This window comes from Pleurodeles waltl, chromosome 6 (assembly GCF_031143425.1).
Source record: "Pleurodeles waltl isolate 20211129_DDA chromosome 6, aPleWal1.hap1.20221129, whole genome shotgun sequence".
Classification (NCBI taxonomy): Eukaryota; Metazoa; Chordata; class Amphibia; order Caudata; family Salamandridae; genus Pleurodeles; species Pleurodeles waltl.
The window spans coordinates 79,605,339-79,628,349 of NC_090445.1; the positions used below are offsets into that span (position 1 = coordinate 79,605,339).

A 23,011-nucleotide genomic window follows, 5' to 3' on the forward strand; every position below is an offset into this window, starting at 1 on the left:
AAACTACTTTATGTCGGCAGCGGGATTTAATTACGGGACTGGGGAAGATACTGCTCTTGAATGTGGCGCCTTACACCGCTCGGCCATTCCGGCAGCCTCCGGAACACGGCTCTGGAGGCTGACTGCCCCCTCGCGAAACAGGGAGAGTTCACACTGTTCTCTACTGGACATTTAAGTATGTGCCCAGAGACAGGTTGAGAGGACGGATGCATGTATGTACCAGAGTGAGCTCCAGAGAGACTGATGGGGACATAAGACTGGGGTAGAGCGAGAGATGGAGAAAGAGAAAGGTGCCTGTGTCGAGTCAGCAGCAGAGAAAATGAAACAAAGGGGCCTCCTGGGATAACCACACACTACTTCCTCACAAAGAGCACACAGAGGGTGTGTGACATGACATAGGCACTGCAGCCCGGCTAGCTCAGTCGGTAGAGCATGAGACTCTTAATCTCAGGGTCGTGGGTTCGAGCCCCACGTTGGGTGTGATGCTTTATAAAGGCTTCTCCATTTTCGGGTTTAACATTAACTCTCACCTTTTTTAGATATTTTGCTGAGGCTTAAAACTACACACACACACATCCTGCAGTTTGCCTCACGATTCCCACAGGACTCCACACAATGCAGCACTTCCCGCCCTGGGAGGCGCCGCTGGGAGCTGTCCTAGGCCGAGCCTTTCCTGCGCCCTTTCCTAGCCTGAGCCGCCCGTGCTTACAGCGAGCTCGGAGTCCGCTCCGGTCCGTCCTGTCCACCCCCATCCTTTCAAAAAGAGGAGTTTTACGGTCTCATCCCCGCTGGTGTTATGATTAAAGTAGGTATGAAAACTACTTTATGTTAGCAGCGGGATTTGACCACGGGACTGGGGAAGATACTGCTCTTGAATGTGGCACCTTACACCGCTCGGCCATTCCGGCAGACTTCGGAAAACGGCTCTGGAGGCTGACTGCCACCTCGCGAAACAGGGAGAGTTCACACTCTTCTCTACTGGACATTTAAACATGTGCCCAGAGACAGGTTGAAAGGACAGATGCATGTATGTACCAGCTTGAGCTCCAGAAAGACTGATGGGGACATAAGACTGGGGTAGAGCGAGAGATGGAGAAAGAGAAAGGTGCCTGTGTCAGGTCAGCAGCAGAGAAATTGAAACAAAGGGGCCTCCTGGGATAACCACACACTACTTCCTCACAAAGAACACACAGAGGGTGTGTGAAATGATATAGCCACAGCAGCCTGGCTAGCTCAGTCGGTAGAGCATGAGACTCTTAATCTCAGGGTCGTGGGTTCGAGCCCCACGTTGGGCGTGATGCTTTTTAAAGGCTTCTCCATTTTCGGGTTTAACATTAACTCTCACCTTTTTCAGATATTTCGCTGAGGCTTAAAACTACACACACACACACATCCTGCAGTTTGCCTCACGATTCCCACAGGACTCCACACAACGCAGCACTTCCCACCCTGGGATGCGCCGCTCGGAGCAGTCCTAGGCCGAGCCTTTCCTGCGCCCTTTCCAAGCCTGAGCCGCCCGTGCTTACAGCGAGCTCGGAGTCCGCTCCGGTCCGTCCTGTCCACCCCCATCCTTTCAAAAAGAGGAGTTTTACGGTCTCATCCCTGCTGGTGTTATGAGTAAAGTAGGTATGAAAACTACTTTATGTCAGCAGCGGGATTTGACCACGGGACTGGGGAAGATACTGCTCTTGAATGTGGCACCTTACACCGCTCAGCCATTCCGTCAGACTTCGGAAAACGGCTCTGGAGGCTGACTGCCACCTCGCGAAACAGGGAGAGTTCACACTCTTCTCTACTGGACATTTAAGCATGTGCCCAGAGACAGGTTGAAAGGACAGATGCATGTATGTACCAGCTTGAGCTCCAGAAAGACTGATGGGGACATAAGACTGGGGTAGAGCGAGAGATGGAGAAAGAGAAAGGTGCCTGTGTCGAGTCAGCAGCAGAGAAAATGAAACAAAGGGGCCTCCTGGGATAACCACACACTACTTCCTCACAAAGAGCACACAGAGGGTGTGTGAAATGACATAGGCACAGCAGCCCGGCTAGCTCAGTCGGTAGAGCATGAGACTCTTAATTTCAGGGTCGTGGGTTCGAGCCCCACGTTGGGCGTGATGCTTTATAAAGGCTTCTCCATTTTCGGGTTTAACATTAACTCTCACCTTTTTTAGATATTTTGCTGAGGCTTAAAACTACACACACACACATCCTGCAGTTTGCCTCACGATTCCCACAGGACTCCACACAATGCAGCACTTCCCGCCCTGGGAGGCGCCGCTGGGAGCTGTCCTAGGCCGAGCCTTTCCTGCGCCCTTTCCTAGCCTGAGCCGCCCGTGCTTACAGCGAGCTCGGAGTCCGCTCCGGTCCGTCCTGTCCCCCCCCATCCTTTCAAAAAGAGGAATTTAAAGTCTCATCCCTGCTGGTGTTATGATTAAAGTAGGTATGACAACTACTTTATGTCGGCAGCAGGATTTAATTACGGGACTGGGGAAGATACTGCTCTTGAATGTGGCGCCTTACACCGCTCGGCCATTCCGGCAGCCTGCAGAACACGGCTCTGGAGGCTGACTGCCCCCTCGCGAAACAGGGAGAGTTCACACTGTTCTCTACTGGACATTTAAGTATGTGCCCAGAGACAGGTTGAGAGGACAGATGCATGTATGTACCAGAGTGAGCTCCAGAGAGACTGATGGGGACATAAGACTGGGGTAGAGCGAGAGATGGAGAAATAGGAAGGTGCCTGGGTCGAGTCAGCAGCAGAGAAAATGAAACAAAGGGGCCTCCTGGGATAACCACACACTACTTCCTCACAAAGAACACACAGAGGGTGTGTGAAATGACATAGGCACAGCAGCCTGGCTAGCTCAGTCGGTAGAGCATAAGACTCTTAATCTCAGGGTTGTGGGTTCGAGCCCCACGTTGGGCGTGATGCTTTTTAAAGGCTTCTCCCTTTTCGGGTTTAACATTAACTCTCACCTTTTTCAGATATTTCGCTGAGGCTTAAAAATACACAAACACACATCCTGCTGTTTGCCTCACGATTCCCACAGGACTCCACACAACGCAGCACTTTTCGCCCTGGGAGGCGCCGCTGGGAGCGGTCCTCAGCCGAGCCTTTCCTGCCCCCTTTCCTAGCCTGAGCCGCCCGTGCTTACAGCGAGCTCCGAGTCCGCTCCGGTCCGTCCTGTCCACCCCCATCCTTTCAAAAAGAGGAGTTTAAAGTCTCATCCCTGCTGGTGTTATGATTAAAATAGGCATGAAAACTACTTTATGTCGGCAGCAGGATTTGATCACGGGACTGGGGAAGATACTGCTCTTGAATGTGGCGCCTTACACCGCTCGGCCATTCCGGCAGCCTGCGGAACACGGCTCTGGAGGCTGACTGCCACCTCGCGACACAGGGAGAGTTCACACTGTTCTCTACTGGACATTTAAGTATGTGCCCAGAGACAGGTTGAGAGGACAGATGCATGTATGTACCAGAGTGCGCTCCAGAGAGACTGATGGGGACATAAGACTGGGATAGAGCGAGAGATGGAGAAAGAGAAAGGTGCCTGTGTCGAGTCAACAGCAGAGAAAATGAAACAAAGGGGCCTCCTGGGATAACCACACACTACTTCCTTACAAAGAACACACAGAGGGTGTGTGAAATTACAGTCACAGCAGCCCGGCTAGCTCAGTCGGTAGAGCATGAGACTCTTAATCTCAGGGTCGTGGGTTCGAGCCCCACGTTGGGCGTGATGCTTTTTAAAGGCTTCTCCATTTTCGGGTTTAACATTAACTCTCACCTTTTTCAGATATTTCGCTGAGGCTTAAAACTACACACACACACACATCCTGCAGTTTGCCTCACGATTCCCACAGGACTCCACACAACGCAGCACTTCCCGCCCTGGGAGGCGCCGCTGGGAGCGGTCCTAGGCCGAGCCTTTCCTGTGCCCTTTCCTAGCCTGAGCCGCCCGTGCTTACAGCGAGCTCGGAGTCCGCTCCGGTCCGTCCTGTCCCCCCCCCCATCCTTTCAAAACGAGGAGTTTAAGGTCTCATCCCCGCTGGTGTTATGATTAAAGTAGGTATGAAAACTACTTTATGTCGGCAGCGGGATTTAATTACGGGACTGGGGAAAATACTGCTCTTGAATGTGGCGCCTTACACCGCTCGGCCATTCCGGCAGCCTCCGGAACACGGCTCTGGAGGCTGACTGCCCCCTCGCGAAACAGGGAGAGTTCACACTGTTCTCTAGTGGACATTTAAGTATGTGCCCAGAGACAGGTTGAGAGGACAGATGCATGTATGTACCAGAGTGAGCTCCAGAGAGACTGATGGGGACATAAGACTGGGGTAGAGCGAGAGATGGAGAAAGAGAAAGGTGCCTGTGTCGAGTCAGCAGCAGAGAAAATGAAACAAAGGGGCCTCCTGGGATAACCACACACTACTTCCTCACAAAGAACACACAGAGGGTGTGTGAAATGACATAGGCACAGCAGCCTGGCTAGCTCAATCGGTAGAGCATGCGATTCTTAATCTCAGGGTTGTGGGTTCGAGCCCCACGTTGGGTGTAATGCTTTTTAAAGGCTTCTCCCTTTTCGGGTTTAACATTAACTCTCACCTTTTTCAGATATTTCGCTGAGGCTTAAAAATACACAAACACACATCCTGCTGTTTGCCTCAGGATTCCCACAGGACTCCACACAACGCAGCACTTATCGCCCTGGGAGGCGCCGCTGGGAGCGGTCCTCGGCCGAGCCTTTCCTGCCCCCTTTCCTAGCCTGAGCCGCCCGTACTTACAGCGAGCTCGGAGTCCGTTCCGGTCCGTCCTGTCCCCCCCCATCCTTTCAAAAAGAGGAGTTTAAAGTCTCATCCCTGCTGGTGTTATGATTAAAATAGGTATCAAAACTACTTTATGTCGGCAGCGGGATTTGATCACGGGACTGGGGAAAATACTGCTCTTGAATGTGGCGCCTTACACCGCTCGGCCATTCCGGCAGCATGCAGAACATGGCTCTGGAGGCTGACTGCCACCTCGCGACACAGGGAGAGTTCACACTGTTCTCTACTGGACATTTAAGTATGTGCCCAGAGACAGGTTGAGAGGACAGATGCATGTATGTACCAGAGTGAGCTCCAGAGAGACTGATGGGGACATAAGACTGGGGTAGAGCGAGAGATGGAGAAAGAGAAAGGTGCCTGTGTCGAGTCAGCAGCAGAGAAAATGAAACAAAGGGGCCTCCTGGGATAACCACACACTACTTCCTTACAAAGAACACACAGAGGGTGTGTGAAATGACAGGCACAGCAGCCCGGCTAGCTCAGTCGGTAGAGCATGAGACTCTTAATCTCAGGGTCGTGGGTTCGAGCCCCACGTTGGGCGTGTTCTTTTTAAAGGCTTCTCCATTTTCGGGTTTAACATTAACTCTCACCTTTTTCAGATATTTCGCTGAGGCTTAAAACTACACACACACACACATCCTGCAGTTTGCCTCACGATTCCCACAGGACTCCACACAACGCAGCACTTCCCGCCCTGGGAGGCGCCGCTGGGAGCGGTCCTAGGCCGAGCCTTTCCTGCGCCCTTTCCTAGCCTGAGCCGCCCGTGCTTACAGCGAGCTCGGAGTCCGCTCCGGTCCGTCCTGTCCCCCCCCCATCCTTTCAAAACGAGGAGTTTAAGGTCTCATCCCCGCTGGTGTTATGATTAAAGTAGGTATGAAAACTACTTTATGTCGGCAGCGGGATTTAATTACGGGACTGGGGAAGATACTGCTCTTGAATGTGGCGCCTTACACCGCTCGGCCATTCCGGCAGCCTCCGGAACACGGCTCTGGAGGCTGACTGCCCCCTCGCGAAACAGGGAGAGTTCACACTGTTCTCTACTGGACATTTAAGTATGTGCCCAGAGACAGGTTGAGAGGACAGATGCATGTATGTACCAGAGTGAGCTCCAGAGAGACTGATGGGGACATAAGACTGGGGTAGAGCGAGAGATGGAGAAAGAGAAAGTTGCCTGTGTCGATTCAGCAGCAGAGAAAATGAAATAAAGGGGCCTCCTGGGATAACCACACACTACTTCCTCACAAAGAGCACACAGAGGGTGTGTGAAATGACATAGGCACAGCAGCCCGGCTAGCTCAGTCGGTAGAGCATGAGACTCTTAATCTCAGGGTCGTGGGTTCGAGCCCCACGTTGGGCGTGATGCTTTATAAAGGCTTCTCCATTTTCGGGTTTAACATTAACTCTCACCTTTTTTAGATATTTTGCTGAGGCTTAAAACTACACACACACACATCCTGCAGTTTGCCTCACGATTCCCACAGGACTCCACACAATGCAGCACTTCCCGCCCTGGGAGGCGCCGCTGGGAGCTGTCCTAGGCCGAGCCTTTCCTGCGCCCTTTCCTAGCCTGACCGCCCGTGCTTACAGCGAGCTCGGAGTCCGCTCCGGTCCGTCCTGTCCACCCCCATCCTTTCAAAAAGAGGAGTTTTACGGTCTCATCCCCGCTGGTGTTATGATTAAAGTAGGTATGAAAACTACTTTATGTCAGCAGCGGGATTTGACCACGGGACTGGGGATGATACTGCTCTTGAATGTGGCACCTTACACCGCTCGGCCATTCCGGCAGACTTCGGAAAACGGCTCTGGAGGCTGACTGCCACCTCGCGAAACAGGGAGAGTTCACACTCTTCTCTACTGGACATTTAAGCATGTGCCCAGAGACAGGTTGAAAGGACAGATGCATGTATGTACCAGAGTGAGCTCCAGAAAGACTGATGGGGACATAAGACTGGGGTAGAGCGAGAGATGGAGAAAGAGAAAGGTGCCTGTGTCAGGTCAGCAGCAGAGAAATTGAAACAAAGGGGCCTCCTGGGATAACCACACACTACTTCCTCACAAAGAACACACAGAGGGTGTGTGAAATGATATAGCCACAGCAGCCTGGCTAGCTCAGTCGGTAGAGCATGAGACTCTTAATCTCAGGGTTGTGGGTTCGAGCCCCACGTTGGGCGTGATGCTTTTTAAAGGCTTCTCCATTTTCGGGTTTAACATTAACTCTCACCTTTTTCAGATATTTCGCTGAGGCTTAAAACTACACACACACACACATCCTGCAGTTTGCCTCACGATTCCCACAGGACTCCACACAACGCAGCACTTCCCGCCCTGGGATGCGCCGCTCGGAGAGGTCCTAGGCCGAGCCTTTCCTGCGCCCTTTCCAAGCCTGAGCCGCCCGTGCTTACAGCGAGTTCGGAGTCCGCTCCGGTCCGTCCTGTCCACCCCCATCCTTTCAAAAAGAGTAGTTTTACGGTCTCATCCCCGCTGGTGTTATGATTAAAGTAGGAATGAAAACTACTTTATGTCAGCAGCGGGATTTGACCACGGGACTGGGAAAGATACTGCTCTTGAATGTGGCACCTTACACCGCTCGGCCATTCCGGCAGACTTCGGAAAACGGCTCTGGAGGCTGACTGCCACCTCGCGAAACAGGGAGAGTTCACACTCTTCTCTACTGGACATTTAAGCATGTGCCCAGAGACAGGTTGAAAGGACAGATGCATGTATGTACCAGCTTGAGCTCCAGAAAGACTGATGGGGACATAAGACTGGGGTAGAGCGAGAGATGGAGAAAGAGAAAGGTGCCTGTGTCGAGTCAGCAGCAGAGAAAATGAAACAAAGGGGCCTCCTGGGATAACCACACACTACTTCCTCACAAAGAGCACACAGAGGGTGTGTGAAATGACATAGGCACAGCAGCCCGGCTAGCTCAGTCGGTAGAGCATGAGACTCTTAATTTCAGGGTCGTGGGTTCGAGCCCCACGTTGGGCGTGATGCTTTATAAAGGCTTCTCCATTTTCGGGTTTAACATTAACTCTCACCTTTTTTAGATATTTTGCTGAGGCTTAAAACTACACACACACACATCCTGCAGTTTGCCTCACGATTCCCACAGGACTCCACACAATGCAGCACTTCCCGCCCTGGGAGGCGCCGCTGGGAGCTGTCCTAGGCCGAGCCTTTCCTGCGCCCTTTCCTAGCCTGAGCCGCCCGTGCTTACAGCGAGCTCGGAGTCCGCTCCGGTCCGTCCTGTCCCCCCCCATCCTTTCAAAAAGAGGAATTTAAAGTCTCATCCCTGCTGGTGTTATGATTAAAGTAGGTATGACAACTACTTTATGTCGGCAGCAGGATTTAATTACGGGACTGGGGAAGATACTGCTCTTGAATGTGGCGCCTTACACCGCTCGGCCATTCCGGCAGCCTGCAGAACACGGCTCTGGAGGCTGACTGCCCCCTCGCGAAACAGGGAGAGTTCACACTGTTCTCTACTGGACATTTAAGAATGTGCCCAGAGACAGGTTGAGAGGACAGATGCATGTATGTACCAGAGTGAGCTCCAGAGAGACTGATGGGGACATAAGACTGGGGTAGAGCGAGAGATGGAGAAATAGGAAGGTGCCTGGGTCGAGTCAGCAGCAGAGAAAATGAAACAAAGGGGCCTCCTGGGATAACCACACACTACTTCCTCACAAAGAACACACAGAGGGTGTGTGAAATGACATAGGCACAGCAGCCTGGCTAGCTCAATCGGTAGAGCATGAGACTCTTAATCTCAGGGTTGTGGGTTCGAGCCCCATGTTGGGTGTAATGCTTTTTAAAGGCTTCTCCCTTTTCGGGTTTAACATTAACTCTCACCTTTTTCAGATATTTCGCTGAGGCTTAAAAATACACAAACACACATCCTGCTGTTTGCCTCACGATTCCCACAGGACTCCACACAACGCAGCACTTATCGCCCTGGGAGGCGCCGCTGGGAGCGGTCCTCGGCCGAGCCTTTCCTGCCCCCTTTCCTAGCCTGAGCCGCCCGTGCTTACAGCGAGCTCGGAGTCCGCTCCGGTCCGTCCTGTCCCCCCCCATCCTTTCAAAAAGAGGAGTTTAAAGTCTCATCCCTGCTGGTGTTATGATTAAAATAGGTATGAAAACTACTTTATGTCGGCAGCGGGATTTGATCACGGGACTGGGGAAAATACTGCTCTTGAATGTGGCGCCTTACACCCCTCGGCCATTCCGGCAGCATGCAGAACACGGCTCTGGAGGCTGACTGCCACCTCGCGACACAGGGAGAGTTCACACTGTTCTCTACTGGACATTTAAGTATGTGCCCAGAGACAGGTTGAGAGGACAGATGCATGTATGTACCAGAGTGAGCTCCAGAGAGACTGATGGGGACATAAGACTGGGGTAGAGCGAGAGATGGAGAAAGAGAAAGGTGCCTGTGTCGAGTCAGCAGCAGAGAAAATGAAACAAAGGGGCCTCCTGGGATAACCACACACTACTTCCTTACAAAGAACACACAGAGGGTGTGTGAAATGACAGGCACAGCAGCCCGGCTAGCTCAGTCGGTAGAGCATGAGACTCTTAATCTCAGGGTCGTGGGTTCGAGCCCCACGTTGGGCGTGATGCTTTTTAAAGGCTTCTCCATTTTCGGGTTTAACATTAACTCTCACCTTTTTCAGATATTTCGCTGAGGCTTAAAACTACACACACACACACATCCTGCAGTTTGCCTCACGATTCCCACAGGACTCCACACAACGCAGCACTTCCCGCCCTGGGAGGCGCCGCTGGGAGCGGTCCTAGGCCGAGCCTTTCCTGCGCCCTTTCCTAGCCTGAGCCGCCCGTGCTTACAGCGAGCTCGGAGTCCGCTCCGGTCCGTCCTGTCCCCCCCCCCATCCTTTCAAAACGAGGAGTTTTACGGTCTCATCCCCGCTGGTGTTATGATTAAAGTAGGTATGAAAACTACTTTATGTCGGCAGCGGGATTTAATTACGGGACTGGGGAAGATACTGCTCTTGAATGTGGCACCTTACACCGCTCGGCCATTCCGGAAGACTTCGGAAAACGGCTCTGGAGGCTGACTGCCACCTCGCGAAACAGGGAGAGTTCACACTCTTCTCTACTGGACTTTTAAGCATGTGCCCAGAGACAGGTTGAAAGGACAGATGCATGTATGTACCAGAGTGAGCTCCAGAAAGACTGATGGGGACATAAGACTGGGGTAGAGCGAGAGATGGAGAAAGAGAAAGGTGCCTGTGTCAGGTCAGCAGTAGAGAAATTGAAACAAAGGGGCCTCCTGGGATAACCACACACTACTTCCTCACAAAGAACACACAGAGGGTGTGTGAAATGATATAGCCACAGCAGCCTGGCTAGCTCAGTCGGTAGAGCATGAGACTCTTAATCTCAGGGTCGTGGGTTCGAGCCCCACGTTGGGCATGATGCTTTTTAAAGGCTTCTCCATTTTCGGGTTTAACATTAACTCTCACCTTTTTCAGATATTTCGCTGAGGCTTAAAACTACACACACACACACATCCTGCAGTTTGCCTCACGATTCCCACAGGACTCCACACAACGCAGCACTTCCCGCCCTGGGATGCGCCGCTCGGAGAGGTCCTAGGCCGAGCCTTTCCTGCGCCCTTTCCAAGCCTGAGCCGCCCGTGCTTACAGCGAGTTCGGAGTCCGCTCCGGTCCGTCCTGTCCACCCCCATCCTTTCAAAAAGAGTAGTTTTACGGTCTCATCCCCGCTGGTGTTATGATTAAAGTAGGAATGAAAACTACTTTATGTCAGCAGCGGGATTTGACCACGGGACTGGGAAAGATACTGCTCTTGAATGTGGCACCTTACACCGCTCGGCCATTCCGGCAGACTTCGGAAAACGGCTCTGGAGGCTGACTGCCACCTCGCGAAACAGGGAGAGTTCACACTCTTCTCTACTGGACATTTAAGCATGTGCCCAGAGACAGGTTGAAAGGACAGATGCATGTATGTACCAGCTTGAGCTCCAGAAAGACTGATGGGGACATAAGACTGGGGTAGAGCGAGAGATGGAGAAAGAGAAAGGTGCCTGTGTCGAGTCAGCAGCAGAGAAAATGAAACAAAGGGGCCTCCTGGGATAACCACACACTACTTCCTCACAAAGAGCACACAGAGGGTGTGTGAAATGACATAGGCACAGCAGCCCGGCTAGCTCAGTCGGTAGAGCATGAGACTCTTAATTTCAGGGTCGTGGGTTCGAGCCCCACGTTGGGCGTGATGCTTTATAAAGGCTTCTCCATTTTCGGGTTTAACATTAACTCTCACCTTTTTTAGATATTTTGCTGAGGCTTAAAACTACACACACACACATCCTGCAGTTTGCCTCACGATTCCCACAGGACTCCACACAATGCAGCACTTCCCGCCCTGGGAGGCGCCGCTGGGAGCTGTCCTAGGCCGAGCCTTTCCTGCGCCCTTTCCTAGCCTGAGCCGCCCGTGCTTACAGCGAGCTCGGAGTCCGCTCCGGTCCGTCCTGTCCCCCCCCATCCTTTCAAAAAGAGGAATTTAAAGTCTCATCCCTGCTGGTGTTATGATTAAAGTAGGTATGACAACTACTTTATGTCGGCAGCAGGATTTAATTACGGGACTGGGGAAGATACTGCTCTTGAATGTGGCGCCTTACACCGCTCGGCCATTCCGGCAGCCTGCAGAACACGGCTCTGGAGGCTGACTGCCCCCTCGCGAAACAGGGAGAGTTCACACTGTTCTCTACTGGACATTTAAGAATGTGCCCAGAGACAGGTTGAGAGGACAGATGCATGTATGTACCAGAGTGAGCTCCAGAGAGACTGATGGGGACATAAGACTGGGGTAGAGCGAGAGATGGAGAAATAGGAAGGTGCCTGGGTCGAGTCAGCAGCAGAGAAAATGAAACAAAGGGGCCTCCTGGGATAACCACACACTACTTCCTCACAAAGAACACACAGAGGGTGTGTGAAATGACATAGGCACAGCAGCCTGGCTAGCTCAATCGGTAGAGCATGAGACTCTTAATCTCAGGGTTGTGGGTTCGAGCCCCATGTTGGGTGTAATGCTTTTTAAAGGCTTCTCCCTTTTCGGGTTTAACATTAACTCTCACCTTTTTCAGATATTTCGCTGAGGCTTAAAAATACACAAACACACATCCTGCTGTTTGCCTCACGATTCCCACAGGACTCCACACAACGCAGCACTTATCGCCCTGGGAGGCGCCGCTGGGAGCGGTCCTCGGCCGAGCCTTTCCTGCCCCCTTTCCTAGCCTGAGCCGCCCGTGCTTACAGCGAGCTCGGAGTCCGCTCCGGTCCGTCCTGTCCCCCCCCATCCTTTCAAAAAGAGGAGTTTAAAGTCTCATCCCTGCTGGTGTTATGATTAAAATAGGTATGAAAACTACTTTATGTCGGCAGCGGGATTTGATCACGGGACTGGGGAAAATACTGCTCTTGAATGTGGCGCCTTACACCCCTCGGCCATTCCGGCAGCATGCAGAACACGGCTCTGGAGGCTGACTGCCACCTCGCGACACAGGGAGAGTTCACACTGTTCTCTACTGGACATTTAAGTATGTGCCCAGAGACAGGTTGAGAGGACAGATGCATGTATGTACCAGAGTGAGCTCCAGAGAGACTGATGGGGACATAAGACTGGGGTAGAGCGAGAGATGGAGAAAGAGAAAGGTGCCTGTGTCGAGTCAGCAGCAGAGAAAATGAAACAAAGGGGCCTCCTGGGATAACCACACACTACTTCCTTACAAAGAACACACAGAGGGTGTGTGAAATGACAGGCACAGCAGCCCGGCTAGCTCAGTCGGTAGAGCATGAGACTCTTAATCTCAGGGTCGTGGGTTCGAGCCCCACGTTGGGCGTGATGCTTTTTAAAGGCTTCTCCATTTTCGGGTTTAACATTAACTCTCACCTTTTTCAGATATTTCGCTGAGGCTTAAAACTACACACACACACACATCCTGCAGTTTGCCTCACGATTCCCACAGGACTCCACACAACGCAGCACTTCCCGCCCTGGGAGGCGCCGCTGGGAGCGGTCCTAGGCCGAGCCTTTCCTGCGCCCTTTCCTAGCCTGAGCCGCCCGTGCTTACAGCGAGCTCGGAGTCCGCTCCGGTCCGTCCTGTCCCCCCCCCCATCCTTTCAAAACGAGGAGTTTTACGGTCTCATCCCCGCTGGTGTTATGATTAAAGTAGGTATGAAAACTACTTTATGTCGGCAGCGGGATTTAATTACGGGACTGGGGAAGATACTGCTCTTGAATGTGGCACCTTACACCGCTCGGCCATTCCGGAAGACTTCGGAAAACGGCTCTGGAGGCTGACTGCCACCTCGCGAAACAGGGAGAGTTCACACTCTTCTCTACTGGACTTTTAAGCATGTGCCCAGAGACAGGTTGAAAGGACAGATGCATGTATGTACCAGAGTGAGCTCCAGAAAGACTGATGGGGACATAAGACTGGGGTAGAGCGAGAGATGGAGAAAGAGAAAGGTGCCTGTGTCAGGTCAGCAGTAGAGAAATTGAAACAAAGGGGCCTCCTGGGATAACCACACACTACTTCCTCACAAAGAACACACAGAGGGTGTGTGAAATGATATAGCCACAGCAGCCTGGCTAGCTCAGTCGGTAGAGCATGAGACTCTTAATCTCAGGGTCGTGGGTTCGAGCCCCACGTTGGGCATGATGCTTTTTAAAGGCTTCTCCATTTTCGGGTTTAACATTAACTCTCACCTTTTTCAGATATTTCGCTGAGGCTTAAAACTACACACACACACACATCCTGCAGTTTGCCTCACGATTCCCACAGGACTCCACACAACGCAGCACTTCCCGCCCTGGGATGCGCCGCTCGGAGCGGTCCTAGGCCGAGCCTTTCCTGCGCCCTTTCCAAGCCTGAGCCGCCCGTGCTTACAGCGAGCTCGGAGTCCGCTCCGGTCCGTCCTGTCCACCCCCATCCTTTCAAAAAGAGGAGTTTTACGGTCTCATCCCCGCTGGTGTTATGATTAAAGTAGGTATGAAAACTACTTTATGTCAGCAGCGGGATTTGACCATGGGACTGGGGAAGATACTGCTCTTGAATGTGGCACCTTACACCGCTCGGCCATTCCGTCAGACTTCGGAAAACGGCTCTGGAGGCTGACTGCCACCTCGCGAAACAGGGAGAGTTCACACTCTTCTCTACTGGACATTTAAGCATGTGCCCAGAGACAGGTTGAAAGGACAGATGCATGTATGTACCAGCTTGAGCTCCAGAAAGACTGATGGGGACATAAGACTGGGGTAGAGCGAGAGATGGAGAAAGAGAAAGGTGCCTGTGTCGAGTCAGCAGCAGAGAAAATGAAACAAAGGGGCCTCCTGGGATAACCACACACTACTTCCTCACAAAGAGCACACAGAGGGTGTGTGAAATGACTTTGGCACAGCAGCCCGGCTAGCTCAGTCGGTAGAGCATGAGACTCTTAATCTCAGGGTCGTGGGTTCGAGCCCCACGTTGGGCGTGATGCTTTTTAAGGCTTCTCCCTTTTCGGGTTTAACATTAACTCTCACCTTTTTCAGATATTTCGCTGAGGCTTAAAAATACACAAACACACATCCTGCTGTTTGCCTCACGATTCCCACAGGACTCCACACAACGCAGCACTTATCGCCCTGGGAGGCGCCGCTGGGAGCGGTCCTCGGCCGAGCCTTTCCTGCCCCCTTTCCTAGCCTGAGCCGCCCGTGCTTACAGCGAGCTCGGAGTCCGCTCCGGTCCGTCCTGTCCCCCCCCATCCTTTCAAAAAGAGGAGTTTAAAGTCTCATCCCTGCTGGTGTTATGATTAAAATAGGTATGAAAACTACTTTATGTCGGCAGCGGGATTTGATCACGGGACTGGGGAAAATACTGCTCTTGAATGTGGCACCTTACACCGCTCGGCCATTCCGGCAGCATGCAGAACACAGCTCTGGAGGCTGACTGCCACCTCGCGACACAGGGAGAGTTCACACTGTTCTCTACTGGACATTTAAGTATGTGCCCAGAGACAGGTTGAGAGGACAGATGCATGTATGTACCAGAGTGAGCTCCAGAGAGACTGATGGGGACATAAGACTGGGGTAGAGCGAGAGATGGAGAAAGAGAAAGGTGCCTGTGTCGAGTCAGCAGCAGAGAAAATGAAACAAAGGGGCCTCCTGGGATAACCACACACTACTTCCTTACAAAGAACACACAGAGGGTGTGTGAAATAACAGGCACAGCAGCCCGGCTAGCTCAGTCGGTAGAGCATGAGACTCTTAATCTCAGGGTCGTGGGTTCGAGCCCCACGTTGGGCGTGATGCTTTTTAAAGGCTTCTCCATTTTCGGGTTTAACATTAACTCTCACCTTTTTCAGATATTTCGCTGAGGCTTAAAACTACACACACACACACATCCTGCAGTTTGCCTCACGATTCCCACAGGACTCCACACAACGCAGCACTTCCCGCCCTGGGAGGCGCCGCTGGGAGCGGTCCTAGGCCGAGCCTTTCCTGCGCCCTTTCCTAGCCTGAGCCGCCCGTGCTTACAGCGAGCTCGGAGTCCGCTCCGGTCCGTCCTGTCCCCCCCCCATCCTTTCAAAACGAGGAGTTTAAGGTCTCATCCCCGCTGGTGTTATGATTAAAGTAGGTATGAAAACTACTTTATGTCGGCAGCGGGATTTAATTACGGGACTGGGAAAGATACTGCTCTTGAATGTGGCGCCTTACACTGCTCGGCCATTCCGGCAGCCTCCGGAACACGGCTCTGGAGGCTGACTGCCCCCTCGCGAAACAGGGAGAGTTCACACTGTTCTCTACTGGACATTTAAGTATGTGCCCAGAGACAGGTTGAGAGGACAGATGCATGTATGTACCAGAGTGAGCTCCAGAGAGACTGATGGGGACATAAGACTGGGGTAGAGCGAGAGATGGAGAAAGAGAAAGGTGCCTGTGTCGAGTCAGCAGCAGAGAAAATGAAACAAAGGGGCCTCCTGGGATAACCACACACTACTTCCTCACAAAGAGCACACAGAGGGTGTGTGAAATTACATAGGCCCAGCAGCCCGGCTAGCTCAGTCGGTAGAGCATGAGACTCTTAATCTCAGGGTCGTGGGTTCGAGCCCCACGTTGGGCGTGATGCTTTATAAAGGCTTCTCCATTTTCGGGTTTAACATTAACTCTCACCTTTTTTAGATATTTTGCTGAGGCTTAAAACTACACACACACACATCCTGCAGTTTGCCTCACGATTCCCACAGGACTCCACACAATGCAGCACTTCCCGCCCTGGGAGGCGCCGCTGGGAGCTGTCCTAGGCCGAGCCTTTCCTGCGCCCTTTCCTAGCCTGAGCCGCCCGTGCTTACAGCGAGCTCGGAGTCCGCTCCGGTCCGTCCTGTCCACCCCCATCCTTTCAAAAAGAGGAGTTTTACGGTCTCATCCCCGCTGGTGTTATGATTAAAGTAGGTATTGTGAGAAGGTAGCCTCTTTCTAGCCTTGTTACCCCCACTTTTGGCCTGTTTGTGAGTGTATGTCAGGGTGTTTGTCACTGTTTTCACTGTCTCACTGGGATCCTGATAGCCAGGCCTCAGTGCTCATAGTGAAAACACTATGTTTTCAGTATGTTTGTTATGTGTCACTGGGATCCTGCTTGTCAGGATCCCAGTGCTCATAGGTTTGTGGCCTATATGTATGTGTCACTGGGACCCTGTCACACAGGGCCCCAGTGCTCATAGGCGTGCATGTATATGTTCCCTGTGTGGTGCCTAACTGTCTCACTGAGGCTCTGCTAACCAGAACCTCAGTGGTTATGCTCTCTCATTACTTTCAAATTGTCACTAACAGGCTAGTGACCAATTTTACCAATTTACATTGGCTTACTGGAACACCCTTATAATTCCCTAGTATATGGTACTGAGGTACCCAGGGTATTGGGGTTCCAGGAGATCCCTATGGGCTGCAGCATTTCTTTTGCCACCCATAGGGAGCTCTGACAATTCTTACACAGGCCTGCCACTGCAGCCTGAGTGAAATAACGTCCACGTTATTTCACAGCCATTTTACACTGCACTTAAGTAACTTATAAGTCACCTATATGTCTAACCTTTACCTGGTAAAGGTTAGGTGCAAAGTTACTTAGTGTGTGGGCACCCTGGCACTAGCCAAGGTGCCCCCACATTGTTCAGAGACAATTCACTGAACTTTGTGAGTGCGGGGACACCATTACACGCGTGCACTACATATAGGTCACTACCTATATGTAGCTTCACCATGGTAACTCCGAATATGGCCATGTAACATGTCTATGATCATGGAATTGCCCCCTCTATGCCATCCTGGCATTGTTGGTACAATTCCATGATCCCAGTGGTCTGTAGCACAGACCCTGGTACTGCCAGACTGCCCTTCCTGGGGTTTCACTGCAGCTGCTGCTGCTGCCAACCCCTCAGACAGGCAGCTGCCCTCCTGGGGTCCAGCCAGGCCTGGCCCAGGATGGCAGAACAAAGAACTTCCTCTGAGAGAGGGTGTGACACCCTCTCCCTTTGGAAAACGGTGTGAAGGCAGGGGAGGAGTAGCCTCCCCCAGCCTCTGGAAATGCTTTGTTGGGCACAGATGTGCCCAATTCTGCATAAGCCAGTCTACACCGGTTCAGGGACCCCTTAGCCCCTGCTCTGGCGCGAAACTGGACAAAGGAAAGGGGAGTGACCACTCCCCTGACCTGCACCTCCCCTGGGAGGTGTCCAGAGCTCCTCCAGTGTGCTCCAGACCTCTGCCATCTTGGAAACAGAGGTGCTGCTGGCACACTGGACTGCTCTGAGTGGCCAGTGCCACCAGGTGACGTCAGAGACTCCTTGTGATAGGCTCCTTCAGGTGTTAGTAGCCTTTCCTCTCTCCTAGGTAGCCAAACCCTCTTTTCTGGCTATTTAGGGTCTCTGTCTCTGGGGAAACTTTAGATAACGAATGCATGAGCTCAGCCGAGTTCCTCTGCATCTCCCTCTTCACCTTCTGATAAGGAATCGACCGCTGACCGCGCTGGAAGCCTGCAAACCTGCAACATAGTAGCAAAGACGACTACTGCAACTCTGTAACGCTGATCCTGCCGCCTTCTCGACTGTTTTCCTGCTTGTGCATGCTGTGGGGGTAGTCTGCCTCCTCTCTGCACCAGAAGCTCCGAAGAAATCTCCCGTGGGTCGACGGAATCTTCCCCCTGCAACCGCAGGCACCAAAAAGCTGCATTACCGGTCCCTTGGGTCTCCTCTCAGCACGACGAGCGAGGTCCCTCGAATCCAGCGACACCGTCCAAGTGACCCCCACAGTCCAGTGACTCTTCAGCCCAAGTTTGGTGGAGGTAAGTCCTTGCCTCACCTCGCTGGGCTGCATTGCTGGGAACCGCGACTTTGCAAGCTACTCCGGCCCCTGTGCACTTCCGGCGGAAATCCTTCGTGCACAGCCAAGCCTGGGTCCACGGCACTCTAACCTGCATTGCACGACTTTCTAAGTTGGTCTCCGGCGACGTGGGACTCCTTTGTGCAACTTCGGCGAGCACCGTTTCACGCATCCTCGTAGTGCCTGTTTCTGGCACTTCTCCGGGGGCTACCTGCTTCAGTGAGGGCTCTTTGTCTTGCTCGACGTCCCCTCTCTCTGCAGGTCCAATTTGCGACCTCCTGGTCCCTCCTGGGCCCCAGCAGCGTCCAAAAACGCCAAACGCACAATTTGCGTGTAGCAAGGCTTGTTGGCGTCCATCCGGCGGGAAAACACTTCTGCACGACTCTCCAAGGCGTGGGGGATCCATCCTCCAAAGGGAAAGTCTCTAGCCCTTGTCGTTCCTGCAGTATTCACAGTTCTTCAGCCTAGTAAGAGCTTCTTTGCACCAACCGCTGGCATTTCTTGGGCATCTGCCCATCTCCGAGCTGCTTGTGACTTTTGGACTTGGTCCCCTTGTTCCACAGGTACCCTCAGACAGGAATCCATCGTTGTTGCATTGCTGATTTGTGTTTTCCTTGCATTCTCCCTCTAACACGACTATTTTGTCCTTAGGGGAACTTTAGTGCACTTTGCACTCACTTTTCAGGGTCTTGGGGAGGGTTATTTTCCTAACTCTCACTATTTTCTAATAGTCCCAGCGACCCTCTACAAGGTCACATAGGTTTGGGGTCCATTCGTGGTTCGCATTCCACTTCTGGAGTATATGGTTTGTGTTGCCCCTATCCCTATGTTTCCCCATTGCATCCTATTGTAACTATACATTGTTTGCACTGTTTTCTAAGACTATACTGCATATTTTTGCTATTGTGTATATATATCTTGTGTATATTTCCTATCCTCTCACTGAGGGTACACTCTAAGATACTTTGGCATATTGTCATAAAAATAAAGTACCTTTATTTTTAGTATAACTGTGTATTGTGTTTTCTTATGATATTGTGCATATGACACTAAGTGGTACTGTAGTAGCTTCACACGTCTCCTAGTTCAGCCTGAGCTGCTTTGCTAAGCTACCATTATCTATCAGCCTAAGCTGCTAGACACCCTATACACTAATAAGGGATAACTGGGCCTGGTGCAAGGTGCAAGTACCCCTTGGTACTCACTACAAGCCAGTCCAGCCTCCTACATTGGTTGTGCAGCGGTGGGATAAGTGCTTTGAGACTACTTACCACTCTTGTCATTGTACTTTTCATAAGAGAAAAATATACAAAACAAGGTCAGTGTATATACACATAGCCAAAAAGATTTGCATTTCCTCTTTTCACTCTTTTCTAAGTGCTGAAAAGTACTTCTAAACTTTCAAAAAGTTCTTAAAAGTTTAAAAAGTTTTTTTCAGTCTTTCCAAAAAAGTTCTGAAAACTTTTTTCTCTTTGTCTATCACTTTAACTCTCTCTAAAAATGTCTGGCACAGGAAAAAATGTTGAACTGTCCAAACTTGCATATGATCACCTTAGCTGGAAAGGAGCAAGGAGTCTCTGCATAGAGAGAGGTTTGAGTGTAGGGAAGAATCCTTCCTTAGAACTGTTAATTAATATGCTTAGAGTACAGGATAAGGCCATAAGTGCCCAATCTGTAGATAAAGTAGCTAATGGTTCTCAATCTGATCCAGGGACTCCCCCAGGAAAAGGTTCAGGAAAGAAACTTCTCAGCCTGCCCATTACTAGACAGTCTAGCATAGTTGGTACAGAGGTTGAATCACATCATACTGATGATGTGCTCTCACATTATGCTGGTAGCCAAGCTGTTAGGGTGCCCTTGGTAAGGGACAGGTCTCCTTCTGTTCATTCCCATCATACCTCTGTATCTAGAAATGTCCCTCCCACCCACCCTGATGACAGATTGTTAGAAAGGGAGCTCAATAGATTGAGAGTGGAACAAACCAGACTGAAGCTCAAGAAGCAACAGCTGGATTTGGATAGACAGTCTTTAGAAATAGAGAGGGAAAGACAGAAGTTGGGTTTAGATACCCATGGTGGCAGCAGCAGTATTTCCCATAGTCATCCTGCAAAAGAGCATGATTCCAGGAATCTGCACAAGATAGTTCCCCCTTATAAGGAGGGGGATGACATTAACAAGTGGTTTGCTGCACTTGAGAGGGCCTGTGCTGTACAGGATGTCCCTCAAAAGCAGTGGGCTGCTATCCTATGGCTATCATTTAGTGGAAAAGGTAGGGATAGGCTCCTTACAGTGAAAGAAAATGATGCCAATAATTTTACAGTTCTTAAGAATGCACTCCTGGATGGTTATGGCTTAACCACTGAACAGTACAGGATAAAGTTCAGAGAGACCAAAAAGGAGTCTTCACAAGACTGGGTTGATTTCATTGACCATTCAGTGAAGGCCTTGGAGGGGTGGTTACATGGCAGTAAAGTTACTGATTATGAAAGCCTGTATAACACAATCCTGAGAGAGCATATACTTAATAATTGTGTGTCTGATTTGTTGCACCAGTACCTGGTAGACTCTGATCTGACCTCTCCCCAAGAATTGGGAAAGAAGGCAGACAAATGGGTCAGAACAAGGGTGAACAGAAAAGTTCATACAGGGGGTGACAAAGATGGCAATAAGAAGAAAGATGGTGAAAAATCTCAAGATAAGCATGGGGATAAGGGTAAAACCAAAGATCCCACTTCAAATCTTAAACACTCTTCAGAGGGTGGGGATAAAACAAATTCTTCCTCTTCTTCCCAACCTGCACACATTAAAAAGCCTTGGTGCTTTGTGTGTAAAAATAGAGGCCATAGGCCAGGGGATAAGTCCTGTCCAGGTAAACCCCCTGAGCCTACCACCACTAATACATCAAGCTCTAGTGCCCCTAGCAGTAGTGGTACTAGTGGTGGGACTGCTGGCAACAGTCAAGCAAAGGGTGTAGTTGGGTTCACTTATGGGTCCATAGTGGAAACTGATGTAATCAGTCCCAAGACAGTTTCTGTCACACCTAGTGGCACTGGCCTTGCCACACTGGCTGCTTGTCCCCTTACAATGGATAAGTACAGGCAGACAGTTTCAATAAATGGTGTTGAGGCCTTGGCCTACAGGGACACAGGTGCCAGTTTCACTTTGGTGACTGAAAACCTAGTGCCTCCTGAACAACACATCATTGGACAACAGTATAAGATTATTGATGTCCATAACTCCACTAAGTTTCTTCCCTTAGCTATAATTCAGTTTAGTTGGGGTGGAGTTACTGGCCCTAAGCAGGTGGTGGTATCACCTAGCTTACCTGTAGACTGTCTCTTAGGTAATGACCTAGAGGCCTCAGGTTGGGCTGATGTAGAGTTTTATGCCCATGCAGCCATGCTGGGCATCCCTGAGGAATTGTTCCCTCTCATTTCTACTGAAATGAAAAAGCAAAGGAGAGAAGGCCTGAAAACTCAGGATCCCTCTCCATCAACAGGTAAAAAGGGTATCACAGTATCCCCTAACCACCCTACCATTCAGGATACCATTCCTGTGGTGGGAGAAACCTCTCCTGGGGTGGCACCTGTTCCAAGGGAATCATCAGCTGGCATAGCTGGACTCCCTGAGGTAGAAGTACCTCTCTGTGGGATAACTAACATTGGTGACAAAAAGAGCACCATTTTAGTTAACATGGAGCATCCCTCCAACCCTCCCAGAGAAACTTTAGTGCAGAAACCCTGTACTGCCTCACAACACTTAGGACAGCATCCCTGCCCTAGTGTGGAGCTCATAGGACAGCATCCCTGCCCTGCTCCAACTCAAGAGAAACAGCATCCCTGTTCCCTCTTCCAGCCAAATGGACAAAGTTTTTGCCCAGCTATGGCTTTACTGAGACAGCATCCCTGTCTGGCATTTCCATCATTACAAATAGGTTCAGTGGATAATTCCCACTGCTCTAAACTAAAACTTACTGATAGAAACTCTGAAAATACATCTTCACATTGTTGGTTAGCTAAAAAACTTCAAACAGGGTGGTTTACATCCCCACAGGGAAGTAACCATATAGTGGATGATAAAGGGAGTAACCAGTCTATTGCAGAGCTACTCTCTACTTATCACCACTTAGACAATAAAGTCTCAACTGGCCAAGGTTAGCCTTATTGTCCTTCGTTTGGGGGGGGGTTGTGTGAGAAGGTAGCCTCTTTCTAGCCTTGTTACCCCCACTTTTGGCCTGTTTGTGAGTGTATGTCAGGGTGTTTGTCACTGTTTTCACTGTCTCACTGGGATCCTGATAGCCAGGCCTCAGTGCTCATAGTGAAAACACTATGTTTTCAGTATGTTTGTTATGTGTCACTGGGATCCTGCTTGTCAGGATCCCAGTGCTCATAGGTTTGTGGCCTATATGTATGTGTCACTGGGACCCTGTCACACAGGGCCCCAGTGCTCATAGGCGTGCATGTATATGTTCCCTGTGTGGTGCCTAACTGTCTCACTGAGGCTCTGCTAACCAGAACCTCAGTGGTTATGCTCTCTCATTACTTTCAAATTGTCACTAACAGGCTAGTGACCAATTTTACCAATTTACATTGGCTTACTGGAACACCCTTATAATTCCCTAGTATATGGTACTGAGGTACCCAGGGTATTGGGGTTCCAGGAGATCCCTATGGGCTGCAGCATTTCTTTTGCCACCCATAGGGAGCTCTGACAATTCTTACACAGGCCTGCCACTGCAGCCTGAGTGAAATAACGTCCACGTTATTTCACAGCCATTTTACACTGCACTTAAGTA

General features: G+C 51.0%; 16 non-coding genes across 16 annotated transcripts; all 16 read left to right on the forward strand.

Moving 5' to 3' along the window:
• The first annotated feature begins 407 nt into the window (after positions 1–407).
• TRNAK-CUU (transfer RNA lysine (anticodon CUU)) lies at positions 408–480 on the forward strand. The gene has a single exon. It is a non-coding gene; the product is annotated as a tRNA-Lys (tRNA).
• Positions 481–1,222: 742 nt separating this feature from the next.
• Positions 1,223–1,295, forward strand: TRNAK-CUU (transfer RNA lysine (anticodon CUU)). Its single transcript has one exon. It is a non-coding gene; the product is annotated as a tRNA-Lys (tRNA).
• Positions 1,296–2,039: 744 nt separating this feature from the next.
• TRNAK-CUU (transfer RNA lysine (anticodon CUU)) lies at positions 2,040–2,112 on the forward strand. Its single transcript has one exon. It is a non-coding gene; the product is annotated as a tRNA-Lys (tRNA).
• Positions 2,113–3,665: 1,553 nt separating this feature from the next.
• Positions 3,666–3,738, forward strand: TRNAK-CUU (transfer RNA lysine (anticodon CUU)). Its single transcript has one exon. It is a non-coding gene; the product is annotated as a tRNA-Lys (tRNA).
• A 1,557-nt stretch (positions 3,739–5,295) lies between these two features.
• Positions 5,296–5,368, forward strand: TRNAK-CUU (transfer RNA lysine (anticodon CUU)). The gene has a single exon. It is a non-coding gene; the product is annotated as a tRNA-Lys (tRNA).
• Positions 5,369–6,111: 743 nt separating this feature from the next.
• Positions 6,112–6,184, forward strand: TRNAK-CUU (transfer RNA lysine (anticodon CUU)). Its single transcript has one exon. It is a non-coding gene; the product is annotated as a tRNA-Lys (tRNA).
• A 741-nt stretch (positions 6,185–6,925) lies between these two features.
• TRNAK-CUU (transfer RNA lysine (anticodon CUU)) lies at positions 6,926–6,998 on the forward strand. The gene has a single exon. It is a non-coding gene; the product is annotated as a tRNA-Lys (tRNA).
• Positions 6,999–7,742: 744 nt separating this feature from the next.
• Positions 7,743–7,815, forward strand: TRNAK-CUU (transfer RNA lysine (anticodon CUU)). Its single transcript has one exon. It is a non-coding gene; the product is annotated as a tRNA-Lys (tRNA).
• A 1,553-nt stretch (positions 7,816–9,368) lies between these two features.
• On the forward strand, positions 9,369–9,441 carry TRNAK-CUU (transfer RNA lysine (anticodon CUU)). The gene has a single exon. It is a non-coding gene; the product is annotated as a tRNA-Lys (tRNA).
• Positions 9,442–10,187: 746 nt separating this feature from the next.
• TRNAK-CUU (transfer RNA lysine (anticodon CUU)) lies at positions 10,188–10,260 on the forward strand. The gene has a single exon. It is a non-coding gene; the product is annotated as a tRNA-Lys (tRNA).
• Positions 10,261–11,004: 744 nt separating this feature from the next.
• TRNAK-CUU (transfer RNA lysine (anticodon CUU)) lies at positions 11,005–11,077 on the forward strand. The gene has a single exon. It is a non-coding gene; the product is annotated as a tRNA-Lys (tRNA).
• A 1,553-nt stretch (positions 11,078–12,630) lies between these two features.
• TRNAK-CUU (transfer RNA lysine (anticodon CUU)) lies at positions 12,631–12,703 on the forward strand. The gene has a single exon. It is a non-coding gene; the product is annotated as a tRNA-Lys (tRNA).
• Positions 12,704–13,449: 746 nt separating this feature from the next.
• TRNAK-CUU (transfer RNA lysine (anticodon CUU)) lies at positions 13,450–13,522 on the forward strand. The gene has a single exon. It is a non-coding gene; the product is annotated as a tRNA-Lys (tRNA).
• A 744-nt stretch (positions 13,523–14,266) lies between these two features.
• Positions 14,267–14,339, forward strand: TRNAK-CUU (transfer RNA lysine (anticodon CUU)). The gene has a single exon. It is a non-coding gene; the product is annotated as a tRNA-Lys (tRNA).
• Positions 14,340–15,077: 738 nt separating this feature from the next.
• Positions 15,078–15,150, forward strand: TRNAK-CUU (transfer RNA lysine (anticodon CUU)). Its single transcript has one exon. It is a non-coding gene; the product is annotated as a tRNA-Lys (tRNA).
• Positions 15,151–15,894: 744 nt separating this feature from the next.
• TRNAK-CUU (transfer RNA lysine (anticodon CUU)) lies at positions 15,895–15,967 on the forward strand. Its single transcript has one exon. It is a non-coding gene; the product is annotated as a tRNA-Lys (tRNA).
• Positions 15,968–23,011: the final 7,044 nt, after the last annotated feature.